The sequence below is a fragment of the Stigmatopora argus genome, chromosome 19 (assembly GCF_051989625.1).
Source record: "Stigmatopora argus isolate UIUO_Sarg chromosome 19, RoL_Sarg_1.0, whole genome shotgun sequence".
Lineage (NCBI taxonomy): Eukaryota > Metazoa > Chordata > Actinopteri > Syngnathiformes > Syngnathidae > Stigmatopora > Stigmatopora argus.
The window spans coordinates 3615236-3633473 of NC_135405.1; the positions used below are offsets into that span (position 1 = coordinate 3615236).

General features: G+C 41.3%; 15 non-coding genes and 1 pseudogene across 15 annotated transcripts; all 16 read right to left on the reverse strand.

Annotated features, from left to right (window-relative positions):
- Nucleotides 1–405: 405 nt before the first annotated feature.
- On the reverse strand, nt 406–570 carry LOC144065210 (U1 spliceosomal RNA). The gene has a single exon (XR_013297102.1). It is a non-coding gene; the product is annotated as a U1 spliceosomal RNA (small nuclear RNA).
- Nucleotides 571–1763: 1193 nt separating this feature from the next.
- Nucleotides 1764–1877, reverse strand: LOC144065144 (U5 spliceosomal RNA). Its single transcript, XR_013297041.1, has one exon. It is a non-coding gene; the product is annotated as a U5 spliceosomal RNA (small nuclear RNA).
- Nucleotides 1878–2527: 650 nt separating this feature from the next.
- LOC144065080 (U2 spliceosomal RNA) lies at nt 2528–2718 on the reverse strand. The gene has a single exon (XR_013296982.1). It is a non-coding gene; the product is annotated as a U2 spliceosomal RNA (small nuclear RNA).
- A 1127-nt stretch (nt 2719–3845) lies between these two features.
- Nucleotides 3846–4010, reverse strand: LOC144065211 (U1 spliceosomal RNA). Its single transcript, XR_013297103.1, has one exon. It is a non-coding gene; the product is annotated as a U1 spliceosomal RNA (small nuclear RNA).
- A 1193-nt stretch (nt 4011–5203) lies between these two features.
- On the reverse strand, nt 5204–5317 carry LOC144065123 (U5 spliceosomal RNA). Its single transcript, XR_013297021.1, has one exon. It is a non-coding gene; the product is annotated as a U5 spliceosomal RNA (small nuclear RNA).
- A 650-nt stretch (nt 5318–5967) lies between these two features.
- LOC144065093 (U2 spliceosomal RNA) lies at nt 5968–6170 on the reverse strand (annotated as a pseudogene).
- A 1127-nt stretch (nt 6171–7297) lies between these two features.
- LOC144065065 (U1 spliceosomal RNA) lies at nt 7298–7462 on the reverse strand. Its single transcript, XR_013296967.1, has one exon. It is a non-coding gene; the product is annotated as a U1 spliceosomal RNA (small nuclear RNA).
- A 1193-nt stretch (nt 7463–8655) lies between these two features.
- Nucleotides 8656–8769, reverse strand: LOC144065124 (U5 spliceosomal RNA). Its single transcript, XR_013297022.1, has one exon. It is a non-coding gene; the product is annotated as a U5 spliceosomal RNA (small nuclear RNA).
- Nucleotides 8770–9419: 650 nt separating this feature from the next.
- Nucleotides 9420–9610, reverse strand: LOC144065078 (U2 spliceosomal RNA). Its single transcript, XR_013296980.1, has one exon. It is a non-coding gene; the product is annotated as a U2 spliceosomal RNA (small nuclear RNA).
- A 1127-nt stretch (nt 9611–10737) lies between these two features.
- Nucleotides 10738–10902, reverse strand: LOC144065212 (U1 spliceosomal RNA). The gene has a single exon (XR_013297104.1). It is a non-coding gene; the product is annotated as a U1 spliceosomal RNA (small nuclear RNA).
- Nucleotides 10903–12095: 1193 nt separating this feature from the next.
- Nucleotides 12096–12209, reverse strand: LOC144065125 (U5 spliceosomal RNA). Its single transcript, XR_013297023.1, has one exon. It is a non-coding gene; the product is annotated as a U5 spliceosomal RNA (small nuclear RNA).
- Nucleotides 12210–12859: 650 nt separating this feature from the next.
- LOC144065047 (U2 spliceosomal RNA) lies at nt 12860–13050 on the reverse strand. Its single transcript, XR_013296951.1, has one exon. It is a non-coding gene; the product is annotated as a U2 spliceosomal RNA (small nuclear RNA).
- Nucleotides 13051–14177: 1127 nt separating this feature from the next.
- On the reverse strand, nt 14178–14342 carry LOC144065213 (U1 spliceosomal RNA). The gene has a single exon (XR_013297105.1). It is a non-coding gene; the product is annotated as a U1 spliceosomal RNA (small nuclear RNA).
- A 1193-nt stretch (nt 14343–15535) lies between these two features.
- LOC144065126 (U5 spliceosomal RNA) lies at nt 15536–15649 on the reverse strand. The gene has a single exon (XR_013297024.1). It is a non-coding gene; the product is annotated as a U5 spliceosomal RNA (small nuclear RNA).
- Nucleotides 15650–16074: 425 nt separating this feature from the next.
- LOC144065238 (U2 spliceosomal RNA) lies at nt 16075–16265 on the reverse strand. The gene has a single exon (XR_013297128.1). It is a non-coding gene; the product is annotated as a U2 spliceosomal RNA (small nuclear RNA).
- Nucleotides 16266–17390: 1125 nt separating this feature from the next.
- On the reverse strand, nt 17391–17553 carry LOC144065237 (U1 spliceosomal RNA). The gene has a single exon (XR_013297127.1). It is a non-coding gene; the product is annotated as a U1 spliceosomal RNA (small nuclear RNA).
- Nucleotides 17554–18238: the final 685 nt, after the last annotated feature.

The window sequence follows — 18238 nt, forward strand, 5'->3', positions numbered from 1 at the left end:
GACGTATCCCTACGCCTGCGAGAAGGCCTTGGTGTCACCAAATCGAATTCTGATTGGTTAAAGCAACAGTCCCTTGCAACGCTTGTTTAATGCAGCAGACCCTGCAGAACTGATTGTGAAGGCCTTGGGGCAGATTTCTGACCCTGGCAACAAATAATGGCTGAAATGTGATTGGTTAAATGCTTCAATATGAAAACACACATCTGGAAGCAGTGCAACCAGGGCGAAAGCATTGGAAGGAAGCTAACAGACAATTTGGAATTTCTTAATAAGTATTCACGGACAACATATAATTAATATCAGTCTGTGATTAAGATTGGGCCAACAGTGAAGGCTTTGAGAGGTCACAACTGAAGTGTAGGAAACCAATATGAGCGATGACCTTCTTGTTTTTTAACAGATGACCAGGGGAGAGCGCGAACGCAGTCCCCCTCTACCAGAAATTATGCAGTCGAGATTCCCACATTTGGGGAATTCGCAGGGGTCAGCACAACCAGGAGTGCAATGGCTGGGCCTCACCCTGAGTGAACCACCTTCATGATCATGGTGTCTCCCCTGCCAGGTAAGTATGAATTGTACACAAATGCAGCACCCTCTTGTTTCGCATGCTCGCCATTTTTAGTCACAAACTCGTTTGCTACACCGTAATCACGTAGTCATAAACACACACCCTGTATAAGGCAATTCTACCGAGAACTAGTACATGTAATAGTTGAGTCATTACATCAACTGACCGGTCTTTAATTTAGCTTTAAAGTATGATTTTAAAAAATCCCATCATGCACTGCTGCTCTCATACAGAGTCAATGCGCATGCGCCCCTTTTTCGGAGTAACCTACTTGACAATTGTTGGAATTATTGTAAATAAGTTATCCTGATTCTGGTATGACTGTGGAAATGCTTGCTAATAGAATTAGGGGTGTCTTGAGCCCTGGGGGAAGTTTCACCTTATTCAACAAAGGGGAACTGCCCCAGGGGTCTGGATCCTGTTTGAACCATTGTGTGAAGATTGCGGGAGATCGGGAAAGAGACTGTAAAAGTGTTACCTTGAAAAAGCATATGGTCATACATCAAAGAACCTTTTGTAACTGAGAGAAAACTCCCTCTTTCCTTTGATCAGCTTGAAACTTCCTGTAACTTGACACAATAAGAGACAAGGCGAGAGGAGACATCTTCAGAGTGTGTCGGAGGATTGCGACCGAGCAGTCCCCGACCCTCTCACTGCAAATAAAGTTGACTCAATTCTCTGTGATTTCCTTCTTTCAGATTGGTGATACAAATGTCTGGTGTTTAAACCTAACATTTACATGGTCCTTCGAGCCGGATCCCAAGATACCTGACGATCCCAGTGGGTGAGCAAGATCCAGAAAAGTCTGTGTACACAGCATAAAGATCCTTTTCCAGGACTGTTTCTTCCTTATGGGCTGGGGTCCAAAGGTTGAAGGGATACCAAGGACGCAGAGAATCGTGAGTAAATTTTATTTAAAAAAGGAATGAATGAGAATGAAGTAAAATAGAAAACGAAATAAAAAGTAAAAAAGAAAAAGAAATAAAACCCCTGACAATCCTAGGCACTATCAGGTAAAATTCAAACAACAAAATTCCGTAGGCGGGTAGACCCCCTTAGTTGAAATAGACTTTCCCTAAGAAACATAAGATGCTTACTGACATAGATGTGCTTTAAATAAGCAGTGAAGTAGGAATCTGATGGAAGATGCTGCTTTTTAGAATAGTATAGTAATTTTATTTTGACAGATGAGGGAAGCTCCGTTTGAGCAGAGCATCAAAAAATTGGATAAAACTCTTATTATTCCTCCCCACGGAAATCTTTAGTTAAAGGCGAAAGATTTGTGCGATTTGAAGAGAAATAAGAGTGTGCTGACGCAAGCAAAACAGAACGAGCTAGGTCTATATCCGCAATAGTACTTCAACACACAGGCTAACGCACTACTAACTAGTGGGCGACCCCAGTCCTTTGAGCAGCCAATCACGTTGCAGCAGCTGTATTATGCTGCCAATCACGTTGCAGCTACTGAATTAAGCAGTCAGGGCATTGCAGCAGCGTTGTGATATGAAGCAGGGCATATACATACATCATGTGGGTGTAAATAGGTTGGATTTATTGGAGGTCTAGTGAAATTTATAATAAATCCAAATGACCGAGTAGTATTTTCAACTATCAGAGATTAACTCAATACAGTAATTAAGCATGGGTAACATAATTTTACCTCTAACTCAACTTTGTGGAGAAGTCTATAGGTTTAGAGCAGGGATGGCCAAACCGGTCCTCGAGGGCCGCTGTGGGTGCAGGTTTTTGTTCCAACCGATCCAGCACAGACATTTTGACCAATGAGAACAAGAAGCACCTGACTGCAATCCACTGATTGCACTTGTAGGACACCCGATTGGTGAAAAGGTGTCATCTTGATGGGTTGGAATGAAAACCCGCACCCACTGCGGCCCTTTGTGGAATAGTTTGGAGACCCCTGGTTTAGAGGGAAGGAAATGCATGTATATTGACATTGTTAGGGGGTGCACCATTCCTGGAAGTACTGCAATACCAAGTCGGTGCGTGGAGTGGACAGAGCAAGCCCCTAATCCATCTCCCAGTTCCAAAAATCAATTTAATATAAGGTCCCCAGATAGGGGACGTATCAGATATTAAACTGATAAGAACAGATACTACACTTGATCTTAGCCAAAAGGCCGAGAAGCGATAACCAATACTGTCAGGAAGGACGACTTCTTTCCAGCCATTACGACCTATAGTAATGGTCACACAGATCACATGACAACAAAAGCACACTTTATACAACACACTGAAAACTACACACTCTGTTTGATAACAGGTGAAAAAACATGTTGCTTTTCTGTATTTAAATTGAACAAATGCTTTGAAAATGTGGAGTCCTTGAGGTCATGTGACTCACAATGGTCCATAGGAAAGTAGCAATAACCTTAACCTATTTACCGGCACCCCAAGGTTCTCTGATTGGCAAACACAATTTTTGCAGTGAAAAGCCATTTATTTGAGCAACATTTGGCAAAAAATGACAACAAATCAACAACCCCTGCTTAACGTATTACTTCCTGTTTCCTGGTGTTGTGATGAACAATGACAACTTTCCACTAGTATGTCACAAAATTGATCAACTCACAATTCAACTAGTATCGTTGAATTTCAAGATATTTAATTCAAATAATATAAATTATAACTGGCCTTAATTGAACAATCACCTCAGAGGCAAAATAACCAAATACACAATAATTGAAAGCCAAAGTTTTGGGGGGGAATGAAAATATTAAAACGATTTGAAGAAGAAAATACTACAGTTTTAAGTTTTCTCTCTATCCTTTTGGCCTTATTGTAGAGCTCAATATGTGACCATTTTGGAAACATCACAGGCTGATGATCAAAACATTGACTGCGAGAAGGCAATGACGTATCCCTACGCCTGCGAGAAGGCCTTGGTGTCACCAAATCGAATTCTGATTGGTTAAAGCAACAGTCCCTTGCAACGCTTGTTTAATGCAGCAGACCCTGCAGAACTGATTGTGAAGGCCTTGGGGCAGATTTCTGACCCTGGCAACAAATAATGGCTGAAATGTGATTGGTTAAATGCTTCAATATGAAAACACACATCTGGAAGCAGTGCAACCAGGGCGAAAGCATTGAAAGGAAGCTAACAGACAATTTGGAATTTCTTAATAAGTATTCATGGACAACATATAATTAATATCAGTCTGTGATTAAGATTGGGCCAACAGTGAAGGCTTTGAGAGGTCACAACTGAAGTGTAGGAAACCAATATGAGCGATGACCTTCTTGTTTTTTAACAGATGACCAGGGGAGAGCGCGAACGCAGTCCCCCTCTACCAGAAATTATGCAGTCGAGATTCCCACATTTGGGGAATTCGCAGGGGTCAGCACAACCAGGAGTGCAATGGCTGGGCCTCACCCTGAGTGAACCACCTTCATGATCATGGTGTCTCCCCTGCCAGGTAAGTATGAATTGTACACAAATGCAGCACCCTCTTGTTTCGCATGCTCGCCATTTTTAGTCACAAACTCGTTTGCTACACCGTAATCACGTAGTCATAAACACACACCCTGTATAAGGCAATTCTACCGAGAACTAGTACATGTAATAGTTGAGTCATTACATCAACTGACCGGTCTTTAATTTAGCTTTAAAGTATGATTTTAAAAAATCCCATCATGCACTGCTGCTCTCATACAGAGTCAATGCGCATGCGCCCCTTTTTCGGAGTAACCTACTTGACAATTGTTGGAATTATTGTAAATAAGTTATCCTGATTCTGGTATGACTGTGGAAATGCTTGCTAATAGAATTAGGGGTGTCTTGAGCCCTGGGGGAAGTTTCACCTTATTCAACAAAGGGGAACTGCCCCAGGGGTCTGGATCCTGTTTGAACCATTGTGTGAAGATTGCGGGAGATCGGGAAAGAGACTGTAAAAGTGTTACCTTGAAAAAGCATATGGTCATACATCAAAGAACCTTTTGTAACTGAGAGAAAACTCCCTCTTTCCTTTGATCAGCTTGAAACTTCCTGTAACTTGACACAATAAGAGACAAGGCGAGAGGAGACATCTTCAGAGTGTGTCGGAGGATTGCGACCGAGCAGTCCCCGACCCTCTCACTGCAAATAAAGTTGACTCAATTCTCTGTGATTTCCTTCTTTCAGATTGGTGATACAAATGTCTGGTGTTTAAACCTAACATTTACATGGTCCTTCGAGCCGGATCCCAAGATACCTGACGATCCCAGTGGGTGAGCAAGATCCAGAAAAGTCTGTGTACACAGCATAAAGATCCTTTTCCAGGACTGTTTCTTCCTTATGGGCTGGGGTCCAAAGGTTGAAGGGATACCAAGGACGCAGAGAATCGTGAGTAAATTTTATTTAAAAAAGGAATGAATGAGAATGAAGTAAAATAGAAAACGAAATAAAAAGTAAAAAAGAAAAAGAAATAAAACCCCTGACAATCCTAGGCACTATCAGGTAAAATTCAAACAACAAAATTCCGTAGGCGGGTAGACCCCCTTAGTTGAAATAGACTTTCCCTAAGAAACATAAGATGCTTACTGACATAGATGTGCTTTAAATAAGCAGTGAAGTAGGAATCTGATGGAAGATGCTGCTTTTTAGAATAGTATAGTAATTTTATTTTGACAGATGAGGGAAGCTCCGTTTGAGCAGAGCATCAAAAAATTGGATAAAACTCTTATTATTCCTCCCCACGGAAATCTTTAGTAAAAGGCGAAAGATTTGTGCGATTTGAAGAGAAATAAGAGTGTGCTGACGCAAGCAAAACAGAACGAGCTAGGTCTATATCCGCAATAGTACTTCAACACACAGGCTAACGCACTACTAACTAGTGGGCGACCCCAGTCCTTTGAGCAGCCAATCACGTTGCAGCAGCTGTATTATGCTGCCAATCACGTTGCAGCTACTGAATTAAGCAGTCAGGGCATTGCAGCAGCGTTGTGATATGAAGCAGGGCATATACATACATCATGTGGGTGTAAATAGGTTGGATTTATTGGAGGTCTAGTGAAATTTATAATAAATCCAAATGACCGAGTAGTATTTTCAACTATCAGAGATTAACTCAATACAGTAATTAAGCATGGGTAACATAATTTTACCTCTAACTCAACTTTGTGGAGAAGTCTATAGGTTTAGAGCAGGGATGGCCAAACCGGTCCTCGAGGGCCGCTGTGGGTGCAGGTTTTTGTTCCAACCGATCCAGCACAGACATTTTGACCAATGAGAACAAGAAGCACCTGACTGCAATCCACTGATTGCACTTGTAGGACACCCGATTGGTGAAAAGGTGTCATCTTGATGGGTTGGAATGAAAACCCGCACCCACTGCAGCCCTTTGTGGAATAGTTTGGACACCCCTGGTTTAGAGGGAAGGAAATGCATGTATATTGACATTGTTAGGGGGTGCACCATTCCTGGAAGTACTGCAATACCAGGTCGATGCGTGGAGTGGACAGAGCAAGCCCTTATTCCATCTCCCAGTTCCAAACCCAGTTCCAAAAATCAATTTAATATAAGGTCCCCAGATAGGGGACGTATCAGATATTAAACTGATAAGAACAGATACTACACTTGATCTTAGCCAAAAGGCCAAGAAGCGATAACCAATACTGTCAGGAAGGACGACTTCTTTCCAGCCATTACGACCTATAGTAATGGTCACACAGATCACATGACAACAAAAGCACACTTTATACAACACACTGAAAACTACACACTCTGTTTGATAACAGGTGAAAAAACATGTTGCTTTTCTGTATTTAAATTGAACAAATGCTTTGAAAATGTGGAGTCCTTGAGGTCATGTGACTCACAATGGTCCATAGGAAAGTAGCAATAACCTTAACCTATTTACCGGCACCCCAAGGTTCTCTGATTGGCAAACACAATTTTTGCAGTGAAAAGCCATTTATTTGAGCAACATTTGGCAAAAAATGACAACAAATCAACAACCCCTGCTTAACGTATTACTTCCTGTTTCCTGGTGTTGTGATGAACAATGACAACTTTCCACTAGTATGTCACAAAATTGATCAACTCACAATTCAACTAGTATCGTTGAATTTCAAGATATTTAATTCAAATAATATAAATTATAACTGGCCTTAATTGAACAATCACCTCAGAGGCAAAATAACCAAATACACAATAATTGAAAGCCAAAGTTTTGGGGGGGAATGAAAATATTAAAACGATTTGAAGAAGAAAATACTACAGTTTGAAGTTTTCTCTCTATCCTTTTGGCCTTATTGTAGAGCTCAATATGTGACCATTTTGGAAACATCACAGGCTGATGATCAAAACATTGACTGCGAGAAGGCAATGACGTATCCCTACGCCTGCGAGAAGGCCTTGGTGTCACCAAATCGAATTCTGATTGGTTAAAGCAACAGTCCCTTGCAACGCTTGTTTAATGCAGCAGACCCTGCAGAACTGATTGTGAAGGCCTTGGGGCAGATTTCTTACCCTGGCAACAAATAATGGCTGAAATGTGATTGGTTAAATGCTTCAATATGAAAACACACATCTGGAAGCAGTGCAACCAGGGCGAAAGCATTGAAAGGAAGCTAACAGACAATTTGGAATTTCTTAATAAGTATTCACGGACAACATATAATTAATATCAGTCTGTGATTAAGATTGGGCCAACAGTGAAGGCTTTGAGAGGTCACAACTGAAGTGTAGGAAACCAATATGAGCGATGACCTTCTTGTTTTTTAACAGATGACCAGGGGAGAGCGCGAACGCAGTCCCCCTCTACCAGAAATTATGCAGTCGAGATTCCCACATTTGGGGAATTCGCAGGGGTCAGCACAACCAGGAGTGCAATGGCTGGGCCTCACCCTGAGGGAACCACCTTCATGATCATGGTGTCTCCCCTGCCAGGTAAGTATGAATTGTACACAAATGCAGCACCCTCTTGTTTCGCATGCTCGCCATTTTTAGTCACAAACTCGTTTGCTACACCGTAATCACGTAGTCATAAACACACACCCTGTATAAGGCAATTCTACCGAGAACTAGTACATGTAATAGTTGAGTCATTACATCAACTGACCGGTCTTTAATTTAGCTTTAAAGTATGATTTTAAAAAACCCCATCATGCACTGCTGCTCTCATACAGAGTCAATGCGCATGCGCCCCTTTTTCGGAGTAACCTACTTGACAATTGTTGGAATTATTGTAAATAAGTTATCCTGATTCTGGTATGACTGTGGAAATGCTTGCTAATAGAATTAGGGGTGTCTTGAGCCCTGGGGGAAGTTTCACCTTATTCAACAAAGGGGAACTGCCCCAGGGGTCTGGATCCTGTTTGAACCATTGTGTGAAGATTGCGGGAGATCGGGAAAGAGACTGTAAAAGTGTTACCTTGAAAAAGCATATGGTCATACATCAAAGAACCTTTTGTAACTGAGAGAAAACTCCCTCTTTCCTTTGATCAGCTTGAAACTTCCTGTAACTTGACACAATAAGAGACAAGGCGAGAGGAGACATCTTCAGAGTGTGTCGGAGGATTGCGACCGAGCAGTCCCCGACCCTCTCACTGCAAATAAAGTTGACTCAATTCTCTGTGATTTCCTTCTTTCAGATTGGTGATACAAATGTCTGGTGTTTAAACCTAACATTTACATGGTCCTTCGAGCCGGATCCCAAGATACCTGACGATCCCAGTGGGTGAGCAAGATCCAGAAAAGTCTGTGTACACAGCATAAAGATCCTTTTCCAGGACTGTTTCTTCCTTATGGGCTGGGGTCCAAAGGTTGAAGGGATACCAAGGACGCAGAGAATCGTGAGTAAATTTTATTTTAAAAAGGAATGAATGAGAATGAAGTAAAATAGAAAACGAAATAAAAAGTAAAAAAGAAAAAGAAATAAAACCCCTGACAATCCTAGGCACTATCAGGTAAAATTCAAACAACAAAATTCCGTAGGCGGGTAGACCCCCTTAGTTGAAATAGACTTTCCCTAAGAAACATAAGATGCTTACTGACATAGATGTGCTTTAAATAAGCAGTGAAGTAGGAATCTGATGGAAGATGCTGCTTTTTAGAATAGTATAGTAATTTTATTTTGACAGATGAGGGAAGCTCCGTTTGAGCAGAGCATCAAAAAATTGGATAAAACTCTTATTATTCCTCCCCACGGAAATCTTTAGTAAAAGGCGAAAGATTTGTGCGATTTGAAGAGAAATAAGAGTGTGCTGACGCAAGCAAAACAGAACGAGCTAGGTCTATATCCGCAATAGTACTTCAACACACAGGCTAACGCACTACTAACTAGTGGGCGACCCCAGTCCTTTGAGCAGCCAATCACGTTGCAGCAGCTGTATTATGCTGCCAATCACGTTGCAGCTACTGAATTAAGCAGTCAGGGCATTGCAGCAGCGTTGTGATATGAAGCAGGGCATATACATACATCATGTGGGTGTAAATAGGTTGGATTTATTGGAGGTCTAGTGAAATTTATAATAAATCCAAATGACCGAGTAGTATTTTCAACTATCAGAGATTAACTCAATACAGTAATTAAGCATGGGTAACATAATTTTACCTCTAACTCAACTTTGTGGAGAAGTCTATAGGTTTAGAGCAGGGATGGCCAAACCGGTCCTCGAGGGCCGCTGTGGGTGCAGGTTTTTGTTCCAACCGATCCAGCACAGACATTTTGACCAATGAGAACAAGAAGCACCTGACTGCAATCCACTGATTGCACTTGTAGGACACCCGATTGGTGAAAAGGTGTCATCTTGATGGGTTGGAATGAAAACCCGCACCCACTGCGGCCCTTTGTGGAATAGTTTGGACACCCCTGGTTTAGAGGGAAGGAAATGCATGTATATTGACATTGTTAGGGGGTGCACCATTCCTGGAAGTACTGCAATACCAAGTCGATGCGTGGAGTGGACAGAGCAAGCCCCTAATCCATCTCCCAGTTCCAAAAATCAATTTAATATAAGGTCCCCAGATAGGGGACGTATCAGATATTAAACTGATAAGAACAGATACTACACTTGATCTTAGCCAAAAGGCCGAGAAGCGATAACCAATACTGTCAGGAAGGACGACTTCTTTCCAGCCATTACGACCTATAGTAATGGTCACACAGATCACATGACAACAAAAGCACACTTTATACAACACACTGAAAACTACACACTCTGTTTGATAACAGGTGAAAAAACATGTTGCTTTTCTGTATTTAAATTGAACAAATGCTTTGAAAATGTGGAGTCCTTGAGGTCATGTGACTCACAATGGTCCATAGGAAAGTAGCAATAACCTTAACCTATTTACCGGCACCCCAAGGTTCTCTGATTGGCAAACACAATTTTTGCAGTGAAAAGCCATTTATTTGAGCAACATTTGGCAAAAAATGACAACAAATCAACAACCCCTGCTTAACGTATTACTTCCTGTTTCCTGGTGTTGTGATGAACAATGACAACTTTCCACTAGTATGTCACAAAATTGATCAACTCACAATTCAACTAGTATCGTTGAATTTCAAGATATTTAATTCAAATAATATAAATTATAACTGGCCTTAATTGAACAATCACCTCAGAGGCAAAATAACCAAATACACAATAATTGAAAGCCAAAGTTTTGGGGGGGAATGAAAATATTAAAACGATTTGAAGAAGAAAATACTACAGTTTGAAGTTTTCTCTCTATCCTTTTGGCCTTATTGTAGAGCTCAATATGTGACCATTTTGGAAACATCACAGGCTGATGATCAAAACATTGACTGCGAGAAGGCAATGACGTATCCCTACGCCTGCGAGAAGGCCTTGGTGTCACCAAATCGAATTCTGATTGGTTAAAGCAACAGTCCCTTGCAACGCTTGTTTAATGCAGCAGACCCTGCAGAACTGATTGTGAAGGCCTTGGGGCAGATTTCTGACCCTGGCAACAAATAATGGCTGAAATGTGATTGGTTAAATGCTTCAATATGAAAACACACATCTGGAAGCAGTGCAACCAGGGCGAAAGCATTGAAAGGAAGCTAACAGACAATTTGGAATTTCTTAATAAGTATTCATGGACAACATATAATTAATATCAGTCTGTGATTAAGATTGGGCCAACAGTGAAGGCTTTGAGAGGTCACAACTGAAGTGTAGGAAACCAATATGAGCGATGACCTTCTTGTTTTTTAACAGATGACCAGGGGAGAGCGCGAACGCAGTCCCCCTCTACCAGAAATTATGCAGTCGAGATTCCCACATTTGGGGAATTCGCAGGGGTCAGCACAACCAGGAGTGCAATGGCTGGGCCTCACCCTGAGTGAACCACCTTCATGATCATGGTGTCTCCCCTGCCAGGTAAGTATGAATTGTACACAAATGCAGCACCCTCTTGTTTCGCATGCTCGCCATTTTTAGTCACAAACTCGTTTGCTACACCGTAATCACGTAGTCATAAACACACACCCTGTATAAGGCAATTCTACCGAGAACTAGTACATGTAATAGTTGAGTCATTACATCAACTGACCGGTCTTTAATTTAGCTTTAAAGTATGATTTTAAAAAATCCCATCATGCACTGCTGCTCTCATACAGAGTCAATGTGCATGCGCCCCTTTTTCGGAGTAACCTACTTGACAATTGTTGGAATTATTGTAAATAAGTTATCCTGATTCTGGTATGACTGTGGAAATGCTTGCTAATAGAATTAGGGGTGTCTTGAGCCCTGGGGGAAGTTTCACCTTATTCAACAAAGGGGAACTGCCCCAGGGGTCTGGATCCTGTTTGAACCATTGTGTGAAGATTGCGGGAGATCGGGAAAGAGACTGTAAAAGTGTTACCTTGAAAAAGCATATGGTCATACATCAAAGAACCTTTTGTAACTGAGAGAAAACTCCCTCTTTCCTTTGATCAGCTTGAAACTTCCTGTAACTTGACACAATAAGAGACAAGGCGAGAGGAGACATCTTCAGAGTGTGTCGGAGGATTGCGACCGAGCAGTCCCCGACCCTCTCACTGCAAATAAAGTTGACTCAATTCTCTGTGATTTCCTTCTTTCAGATTGGTGATACAAATGTCTGGTGTTTAAACCTAACATTTACATGGTCCTTCGAGCCGGATCCCAAGATACCTGACGATCCCAGTGGGTGAGCAAGATCCAGAAAAGTCTGTGTACACAGCATAAAGATCCTTTTCCAGGACTGTTTCTTCCTTATGGGCTGGGGTCCAAAGGTTGAAGGGATACCAAGGACGCAGAGAATCGTGAGTAAATTTTATTTAAAAAAGGAATGAATGAGAATGAAGTAAAATAGAAAACGAAATAAAAAGTAAAAAAGAAAAAGAAATAAAACCCCTGACAATCCTAGGCACTATCAGGTAAAATTCAAACAACAAAATTCCGTAGGCGGGTAGACCCCCTTAGTTGAAATAGACTTTCCCTAAGAAACATAAGATGCTTACTGACATAGATGTGCTTTAAATAAGCAGTGAAGTAGGAATCTGATGGAAGATGCTGCTTTTTAGAATAGTATAGTAATTTTATTTTGACAGATGAGGGAAGCTCCGTTTGAGCAGAGCATCAAAAAATTGGATAAAACTCTTATTATTCCTCCCCACGGAAATCTTTAGTAAAAGGCGAAAGATTTGTGCGATTTGAAGAGAAATAAGAGTGTGCTGACGCAAGCAAAACAGAACGAGCTAGGTCTATATCCGCAATAGTACTTCAACACACAGGCTAACGCACTACTAACTAGTGGGCGACCCCAGTCCTTTGAGCAGCCAATCACGTTGCAGCAGCTGTATTATGCTGCCAATCACGTTGCAGCTACTGAATTAAGCAGTCAGGGCATTGCAGCAGCGTTGTGATATGAAGCAGGGCATATACATACATCATGTGGGTGTAAATAGGTTGGATTTATTGGAGGTCTAGTGAAATTTATAATAAATCCAAATGACCGAGTAGTATTTTCAACTATCAGAGATTAACTCAATACAGTAATTAAGCATGGGTAACATAATTTTACCTCTAACTCAACTTTGTGGAGAAGTCTATAGGTTTAGAGCAGGGATGGCCAAACCGGTCCTCGAGGGCCGCTGTGGGTGCAGGTTTTTGTTCCAACCGATCCAGCACAGACATTTTGACCAATGAGAACAAGAAGCACCTGACTGCAATCCACTGATTGCACTTGTAGGACACCCGATTGGTGAAAAGGTGTCATCTTGATGGGTTGGAATGAAAACCCGCACCCACTGCGGCCCTTTGTGGAATAGTTTGGACACCCCTGGTTTAGAGGGAAGGAAATGCATGTATATTGACATTGTTAGGGGGTGCACCATTCCTGGAAGTACTGCAATACCAGGTCGATGCGTGGAGTGGACAGAGCAAGCCCTTATTCCATCTCCCAGTTCCAAAAATCAATTTAATATAAGGTCCCCAGATAGGGGACGTATCAGATATTAAACTGATAAGAACAGATACTACACTTGATCTTAGCCAAAAGGCCGAGAAGCGATAACCAATACTGTCAGGAAGGACGACTTCTTTCCAGCCATTACGACCTATAGTAATGGTCACACAGATCACATGACAACAAAAGCACACTTTATACAACACACTGAAAACTACACACTCTGTTTGATAACAGGTGAAAAAACATGTTGCTTTTCTGTATTTAAATTGAACAAATGCTTTGAAAATGTGGAGTCCTTGAGGTCATGTGACTCACAATGGTCCATAGGAAAGTAGCAATAACCTTAACCTATTTACCGGCACCCCAAGGTTCTCTGATTGGCAAACACAATTTTTGCAGTGAAAAGCCATTTATTTGAGCAACATTTGGCAAAAAATGACAACAAATCAACAACCCCTGCTTAACGTATTACTTCCTGTTTCCTGGTGTTGTGATGAACAATGACAACTTTCCACTAGTATGTCACAAAATTGATCAACTCACAATTCAACTAGTATCGTTGAATTTCAAGATATTTAATTCAAATAATATAAATTATAACTGGCCTTAATTGAACAATCACCTCAGAGGCAAAATAACCAAATACACAATAATTGAAAGCCAAAGTTTTGGGGGGGAATGAAAATATTAAAACGATTTGAAGAAGAAAATACTACAGTTTGAAGTTTTCTCTCTATCCTTTTGGCCTTATTGTAGAGCTCAATATGTGACCATTTTGGAAACATCACAGGCTGATGATCAAAACATTGACTGCGAGAAGGCAATGACGTATCCCTACGCCTGCGAGAAGGCCTTGGTGTCACCAAATCGAATTCTGATTGGTTAAAGCAACAGTCCCTTGCAACGCTTGTTTAATGCAGCAGACCCTGCAGAACTGATTGTGAAGGCCTTGGGGCAGATTTCTTACCCTGGCAACAAATAATGGCTGAAATGTGATTGGTTAAATGCTTCAATATGAAAACACACATCTGGAAGCAGTGCAACCAGGGCGAAAGCATTGAAAGGAAGCTAACAGACAATTTGGAATTTCTTAATAAGTATTCATGGACAACATATAATTAATATCAGTCTGTGATTAAGATTGGGCCAACAGTGAAGGCTTTGAGAGGTCACAACTGAAGTGTAGGAAACCAATATGAGCGATGACCTTCTTGTTTTTTAACAGATGACCAGGGGAGAGCGCGAACGCAGTCCCCCTCTACCAGAAATTATGCAGTCGAGATTCCCACATTTGGGGAATTCGCAGGGGTCAGCACAACCAGGAGTGCAATGGCTGGGCCTCACCCTGAGTGAACCACCTTCATGATCATGGTGTCTCCCCTGCCAGGTAAGTATGAATTGTACACAAATGCAGCACCCTCTTGTTTCGCATGCTCGCCATTTTTAGTCACAAACTCGTTTGCTACACCGTAATCACGTAGTCATAAACACACACCCTGTATAAGGCAATTCTACCGAGAACTAGTACATGTAATAGTTGAGTCATTACATCAACTGACCGGTCTTTAATTTAGCTTTAAAGTATGATTTTAAAAAATCCCATCATGCACTGCTGCTCTCATACAGAGTCAATGTGCATGCGCCCCTTTTTCGGAGTAACCTACTTGACAATTGTTGGAATTATTGTAAATAAGTTATCCTGATTCTGGTATGACTGTGGAAATGCTTGCTAATAGAATTAGGGGTGTCTTGAGCCCTGGGGGAAGTTTCACCTTATTCAACAAAGGGGAACTGCCCCAGGGGTCTGGATCCTGTTTGAACCATTGTGTGAAGATTGCGGGAGATCGGGAAAGAGACTGTAAAAGTGTTACCTTGAAAAAGCATATGGTCATACATCAAAGAACCTTTTGTAACTGAGAGAAAACTCCCTCTTTCCTTTGATCAGCTTGAAACTTCCTGTAACTTGACACAATAAGAGACAAGGCGAGAGGAGACATCTTCAGAGTGTGTCGGAGGATTGCGACCGAGCAGTCCCCGACCCTCTCACTGCAAATAAAGTTGACTCAATTCTCTGTGATTTCCTTCTTTCAGATTGGTGATACAAATGTCTGGTGTTTAAACCTAACATTTACATGGTCCTTCGAGCCGGATCCCAAGATACCTGACGATCCCAGTGGGTGAGCAAGATCCAGAAAAGTCTGTGTACACAGCATAAAGATCCTTTTCCAGGACTGTTTCTTCCTTATGGGCTGGGGTCCAAAGGTTGAAGGGATACCAAGGACGCAGAGAATCGTGAGTAAATTTTATTTAAAAAAGGAATGAATGAGAATGAAGTAAAATAGAAAACGAAATAAAAAGTAAAAAAGAAAAAGAAATAAAACCCCTGACAATCCTAGGCACTATCAGGTAAAATTCAAACAACAAAATTCCGTAGGCGGGTAGACCCCCTTAGTTGAAATAGACTTTCCCTAAGAAACATAAGATGCTTACTGACATAGATGTGCTTTAAATAAGCAGTGAAGTAGGAATCTGATGGAAGATGCTGCTTTTTAGAATAGTATAGTAATTTTATTTTGACAGATGAGGGAAGCTCCGTTTGAGCAGAGCATCAAAAAATTGGATAAAACTCTTATTATTCCTCCCCACGGAAATCTTTAGTAAAAGGCGAAAGATTTGTGCGATTTGAAGAGAAATAAGAGTGTGCTGACGCAAGCAAAACAGAACGAGCTAGGTCTATATCCGCAATAGTACTTCAACACACAGGCTAACGCACTACTAACTAGTGGGCGACCCCAGTCCTTTGAGCAGCCAATCACGTTGCAGCAGCTGTATTATGCTGCCAATCACGTTGCAGCTACTGAATTAAGCAGTCAGGGCATTGCAGCAGCGTTGTGATATGAAGCAGGGCATATACATACATCATGTGGGTGTAAATAGGTTGGATTTATTGGAGGTCTAGTGAAATTTATAATAAATCCAAATGACCGAGTAGTATTTTCAACTATCAGAGATTAACTCAATACAGTAATTAAGCATGGGTAACATAATTTTACCTCTAACTCAACTTTGTGGAGAAGTCTATAGGTTTAGACTAGAGGGAAGGAAATGCATGTATATTGACATTGTTAGGGGGTGCACCATTCCTGGAAGTACTGCAATACCAGGTCGATGCGTGGAGTGGACAGAGCAAGCTCTTATTCCATCTCCCGGTTCCAAAAATCAATTTAATATAAGGTCCCCAGATAGGGGACGTATCAGATATTAAACTGATAAGAACAGATACTACACTTGATCTTAGCCAAAAGGCCGAGAAGCGATAACCAATACTGTCAGGAAGGACGACTTCTTTCCAGCCATTACGACCTATAGTAATGGTCACACAGATCACATGACAACAAAAGCACACTTTATACAACACACTGAAAACTACACACTGTTTGATAACAGGTGAAAAAACATGTTGCTTTTCTGTATTTAAATTGAACAAATGCTTTGAAAATGTGGAGTCCTTGAGGTCATGTGACTCACAATGGTCCATAGGAAAGTAGCAATAACCTTAACCTATTTACCGGCACCCCAAGGTTCTCTGATTGGCAAACACAATTTTTGCAGTGAAAAGCCATTTATTTGAGCAACATTTGGCAAAAAATGACAACAAATCAACAACCCCTGCTTAACGTATTACTTCCTGTTTCCTGGTGTTGTGATGAACAATGACAACTTTCCACTAGTATGTCACAAAATTGATCAACTCACAATTCAACTAGTATCGTTGAATTTCAAGATATTTAATTCAAATAATATAAATTATAACTGGCCTTAATTGAACAATCACCTCAGAGGCAAAATAACCAAATACACAATAATTGAAAGCCAAAGTTTTGGGGGGGAATGAAAATATTAAAACGATTTGAAGAAGAAAATACTACAGTTTGAAGTTTTCTCTCTATCCTTTTGGCCTTATTGTAGAGCTCAATATGTGACCATTTTGGAAACATCACAGGCTGATGATCAAAACATTGACTGCGAGAAGGCAATGACGTATCCCTACGCCTGCGAGAAGGCCTTGGTGTCACCAAATCGAATTCTGATTGGTTAAAGCAACAGTCCCTTGCAACGCTTGTTTAATGCAGCAGACCCTGCAGAACTGATTGTGAAGGCCTTGGGGCAGATTTCTGACCCTGGCAACAAATAATGGCTGAAATGTGATTGGTTAAATGCTTCAATATGAAAACACACATCTGGAAGCAGTGCAACCAGGGCGAAAGCATTGAAAGGAAGCTAACAGACAATTTGGAATTTCTTAATAAGTATTCATGGACAACATATAATTAATATCAGTCTGTGATTAAGATTGGGCCAACAGTGAAGGCTTTGAGAGGTCACAACTGAAGTGTAGGAAACCAATATGAGCGATGACCTTCTTGGTTTTTAACAGATGACCAGGGGAGAGCGCTAGCAGTCCCCCTCTACCAGAAATTATGCAGTCGAGATTCCCACATTTGGGGAATTCGCAGGGGTCAGCACAACCAGGAGTGCAATGGCTGGGCCTCACCCTGAGGGAACCACCGTCATGATCATGGTGTCTCCCCTGCCAGGTAAGTATGAATTGTACACAAATGCAGCACCCTCTTGTTTCGCATGCTCGCCATTTTTAGTCACAAACTCGTTTGCTACACCGTAATCACGTAGTCATAAACACACACCCTGTATAAGGCAATTCTACCGAGAACTAGTACATGTAATAGTTGAGTCATTACATCAACTGACCGGTCTTTAATTTAGCTTTAAAGTATGATTTTAAAAAATCCCATCATGCACTGCTGCTCTCATACAGAGTCAATGCGCATGCGCCCCTTTTTCGGAGTAACCTACTTGACAATTGTTGGAATTATTGTAAATAAGTTATCCTGATTCTGGTATGACTGTGGAAATGCTTGCTAATAGAATTAGGGGTGTCTTGAGCCCTGGGGGAAGTTTCACCTTATTCAACAAAGGGGAACTGCCCCAGGGGTCTGGATCCTGTTAGAACCATTGTGTGAAGATTGCGGGAGATCGGGAAAGAGACTGTAAAAGTGTTACCTTGAAAAAGCATATGGTCATACATCAAAGAACCTTTTGTAACTGAGAGAAAACTCCCTCTTTCCTTTGATCAGCTTGAAACTTCCTGTAACTTGACACAATAAGAGACAAGGCGAGAGGAGACATCTTCAGAGTGTGTCGGAGGATTGCGACCGAGCAGTCCCCGACCCTCTCACTGCAAATAAAGTTGACTCAATTCTCTGTGATTT